At 37.4% G+C, this 4,909-nt stretch overlaps 1 pseudogene; it reads right to left on the bottom strand.

Moving 5' to 3' along the window:
* Window positions 1-2,906: 2,906 nt before the first annotated feature.
* Window positions 2,907-4,163, bottom strand: LOC111164800 (centromere protein U pseudogene; annotated as a pseudogene).
* Window positions 4,164-4,909: the final 746 nt, after the last annotated feature.

Genomic DNA, 4,909 nt, shown 5'->3' with positions numbered 1-4,909 from the left:
CTTTGCAAAAGCTTTTAAGTTTCAGTAGGTCCCATTTGTTCATTTTTAGTTTTATTTCCATTACTCTAGGAGGTGGATCCAAAAAGATCTTGCTGTGATTTATGTCAAAGAGTGTTCTTCCTATGTTTTCCTCTAACAGTTTTATAGTGTCCAGTCTTACGTTTAGGTCTCTAATCCATTTTGAGTTTATTTTTGTATATGGTGTTAGGGAGTGTTCTAATTTCATTCTTTTACATGTAGCTGTCCAGTTTTCCGAGCACCGCTTATTGAAGAGACTGTCTTTTCTCCATTGTATATCCTTGCCTCCTTTGTCATAGATTAGTTGACCATAGGTGTGTGGGTTTATCTCTGGGATTTCTATCCTGTTCCCTTGATCTATATTTCCATTTTTGTGCCAGTACCATATTGTCTTGATTACTGTAGCTTTGTAGTATAGTCTGAAGGCAGTGAGTCTGATTCCTCCAGTTCCGTTTTTTTTCCCTCAAGACTGCTTTGGCTCTTTGGGGTCTTTTGTGTCTCCATATTAAATGCATTGTTCTAATGTCTGCAGTTAAGTAGTATCTCTGTAGCCTTCCATTAAACAATACAAAAAATGTAGCATGCTTTTATGTCTTCTGCTTCCTCTCCTTTCTCCACCTCCCATCTTTTTTTTTTTTTTTCCAGTACGCAGGCCTCTCACTGTTGTGGCCTCTCCCGTTGTGGAGCACAGGCTCCGGACACGCAGGCTCAGCGGCCATGGCTCACGGGCCCAGCCTCTCCGTGGCATGTGGGATCCTCCTGGACTGGGGCACGAATCCGTGTCCCCTGCATCGGCAGGCGGACTCTCAACCACTGTGCCACCAGGGAAGCCCCCCATCTTTTTTTTTTAACACATTTTTATTTGCACATTTTATTTTGGTCATGCCCCATGAAATGTGGGATCTTATTTCTCCAACCAGGGATTGAACCCATGCCTCCTGCAGTGGAAGCGTGGAGTCTTAACCACTGGACCACCAGGGAAGTCCCTCTCCATCTCCCATCTTGATTTCAACTGAAATTTTAGTTTCAGATTATTTTGAATATTTTAACAAACAATTATTTAGACTTAAGAATAAATTTTTCTAATAGTTCATGCATTTATCTATTCCTCTGAGATTTATTTTCTTTTTTCTGAAGTTTGTTTTCTCATCATTCTTTCAGCATGGATCTGTGGGTAATAAATTGAGTTCTTGGATATAAAGGTGGATATATACATTTGTTAAAATTCATCAAACTCTATACTTAAAATCTGCACATTTCACTGCATGTAAGTTAGAAATATAGTATCGGAAAAAATTTAATAGATGAACCAGTGGATACCACTGAGAACCCAAGCTGAAGAAATTTCTCTTAGAACACAGCACAAAGAGATAAAAAATGGAAAGTATGAATATGATGTCAGGAGAGAGAGAGAGAAAGAGAGAGGACAGATTTAGAAGGTGTAACATTCAATTAATGGGAGTTTTAGGAGAAAAGGTAGTCTCTTGGAATGAGAACTGGAATGAAGGATATACTCAGAGAAATAAAGGAAATTTCCTAGAACAGAAGACAGATGGAAAGGGCCAACTGAGCAATATAAATATGTACTTTATATCCATATTTAGGCACATAGCAGTTATTGAAGTTAAGAATAGCAAAGCTGACGTGGAAATACTTAGGTGTCAGACGTGGTTTTACCCACTGGACAGAATGTAGTATGGGCCATGTGTTCATCACCAATTTTTGAATATTTCCTGTGCACCAGGCATTGTGTCAGATGCTTAGTGATTTAGAAGCATGTGAGAGATGACCCTTGCCTTGAAGAAACTCTTTGTCTAGAAGGAACAATAGACAGGCCAGTGGATAAGTGCAACCAAAGGCTGATAAATGGAAAAATGGAGCACACACATACACAGATGGGGCAGCACCAGGGGTTAATCAGCCTGGTAAGGGGAGAACAATGTCCTATCTAATTGAAGTGAGACATCTAGAAAGGAAAAATAACATGTAAAAAATTTTCTTTTCAGAATACAGTTCTCTAAATTGCTTTAGTAACAAGGTGTGGGTGTGAAAGGCTGGCAGTGGGGAAAACACAGGTGTGACGTCTGTTAGCCGTAGTCTCTAGTTACTCAGGTTAACGTGCAGTTGCTGGAGTGCTGGTCAGAGGCCCAAGTGGGTTTTGGAAAGCTTTCAATCACAAGCAACCATGAAGGTAACCGCAGACGAAGGGAAAAAATCTAAACATCTCTGGGCTTCCGCTATATCTGTGAGGGAAAAAAGGGAAGGACCAAAGAATTTATGTACGTAGAATTTTCATGGAAGAATACATTATTTCTTTTTTTTAATTGAAATATAGTTAGTTGATTTACAATGTTGTGATAGTTTCAAGTATACAGCAAAATGATTCAGTTATACATATATATATATAAATTTCAGACTCTTTTCCATTATAGGTTATTACAAGATATTGAATATAGTTCCCTGTGCTTTAAGTGGGTCCTTGTTATTTATCTATTTTTCATATAGTAGTTTGTATCTGCTAATCCCAAACTCCTACTAATTTATCCCTCTCCCTACCCTTTTCCCCTTTGGTAACCATAAGTTTGTTTTCTATGTCTGTGAGTCTATTTCTCTTTAGAATACATTATTTCTTCATAGAGTACTTGGATTTTACCTTTTATGGGTTCTATCTACAAAAGGGATAGAGAACAGGTGGGTAGGGTTGGTACTAAATGTGGAAAACCCTTTTCTGGCTGAAATCTGTAAGTAAGATGAGGTTTAGCTAAAATTTTCTTTGTTATTTGGCAGTTGATTTCTCAAAGAAAGATAACACTAATACTGAAGGTAATTTCAAGTTTCATAAAATAATTTAACTGGAGACAAATATCCCCAGATCTATTTATGCAAGGAGCCACAGGCAATAACTGAGTAAACTGCAGAATTTGGATGAAACAGAAACGAGACTATTCTATTGGCTGCAGCTCATTACATAGATCCTAGAAATGTTGGTCGTATCTCTACTCATGCTTGTGAGAAAATGCTAAAGGGAACTGGATGTCTTAAATTCTACCTTTTAAAAATGGGTTCCCAGGCTTCCCTGGTGGTGCAGTGGTTAAGAATCTGACTGCCAGTGTAGGTGACATGGGTTCGAGCCCTGGTCTGGGAAGATCCCACATGCTGTAGAGCAACTAAGCCTGTGCACCACAACTACTGAGCCTGCGCTCTAGAGCCCACGAGCCACAACTACTGAAGCCTGTGCATAGCAACGAAGACCCAATGCAGCCAAATAGAAAGAAAGAAAGAAAAATAAAAGGCAAGTTAGAAATTAGAAAAAAACAAACACAAAAAGACAAAACAAAAGTTGCCTTTTCTTTTCGATATCTGAGATCATCTTAGCGTTCTTCCTTTTCAGAGTTTTCAACATCTGGATTTCTTTAAGCAGTTCGGTGAGTTCTTCTTTCAAATTAGAATGAAATTTGTTGATGGCTTCCTTACAAATTCTGAGTCTATTTTTTGTTTATACTCTAAGGGGATGCTCTCAAATGCAGACAAAACAACATCTAACTCCATGATGTCACTGGTTTTCTTTTAAACACCAAATAGGTACACAGTCAGAAGTATCCAAATCTGTGACTCCACTTCTTGGTTTCTTCCTTTTGACACAAAACATCTTTTTCTGAGTTTTCAGTTGACTTTCTGTTGCCAGGTTCTCTTTTTCAACAGAGAGCTCAGCACTAAGGGGTCCTATCTTTTTGGGCGTGATTGATTCAGCTGGTTTCTCTGAAAGTTCTGAAGATGCTGTAGCTGAAACAGCTTCATGTTGTCGTGTATTATGTTGTCTGCTGGTTTAACTTTTCTTCTTATATCACTTTCTTCAGTGCTTTCAGATTCATCACTAATGGGCTTGAGTTTTCTTCCTGGCTTTTTTGCACTAATTTTTACAGACTCGTTTTCACTTGCTTCAATTTCAGAAGTGTCCAAACTTCTTTGTGCTTCTTTTCCTTGAGGAGTTGAGGGGATAGATGATTCGCAGTGTTTGGAGAATTCTTCCTCATCAGCATATATACAGTGCTGTGTAGAGGAGGGTATCTTTCGTGGAGTGTGTTCTTCCTACAGTGTTCTTTGAACATCTCGTACCAGAGCACCGCACGCCCCGGCGGGGCCATCCCAGCCCACCACTCTCTCCAGTCCCCTTTTTAAGCTAAAGTATTTTGAAGCAAATACCAGAGAGCATGTTATTTTACCTGTAAATACTTCAGTAAAATCATGGCCATCTTATAGAGAATGAACTAGTGGCTATCAGTGGGGAGAAGGAGGAGGGAAGGGGCAAGATAAGGGTAGTGGAAATAAAAAGGGTTATTATGGGATTATATTAAATTATGTGTGTGAAACTTTTGAAAATTCTAAAGCATCATAGAATTTAAAGAATTTTTCACTCAATAAAAACTATTCCATTTAGACTAGTAAAAAAAAAGAAATCATCTTTCATATCATACTTGTTGCAGATACCCAAATTATCACTAATACTCATCATTACTTTAAAATTATAGTCGTTATTGGAGCCAACACTAGATCTTGTTATTTAATTCATTAGTAATAAAGCACATATTTCACCATATCATATTATTAAAATGATTTGACAATTGTGTTTATAACTGATTTTCTGTTTTTAAACAAAAACATTTTTTACTTATAAAATGTAGAGTTACACAAATTTAGAAGAATAACACATGTATACATATATATTTATCTTTTTCAAAGGAGAATTTGCATTATGACCTATTACTAAATGTTGTCTGAATAATGAGCTTTCGTTGGCAAGGTTTAATCACTATTGTCAGTTTGGTTTAACATCAATATTACACCTTCTACTTTGAGTGATCATTTAGAGTAATATATAACTGATTTTCTT

Source organism: Delphinapterus leucas, chromosome 4 (assembly GCF_059928025.1).
Source record: "Delphinapterus leucas isolate spDelLeu-1000000601 "Yukka" chromosome 4, BTC_Dleu_Yukka2, whole genome shotgun sequence".
Lineage (NCBI taxonomy): Eukaryota > Metazoa > Chordata > Mammalia > Artiodactyla > Monodontidae > Delphinapterus > Delphinapterus leucas.
This window is presented reverse-complemented; position numbering and strand designations above follow the sequence as displayed.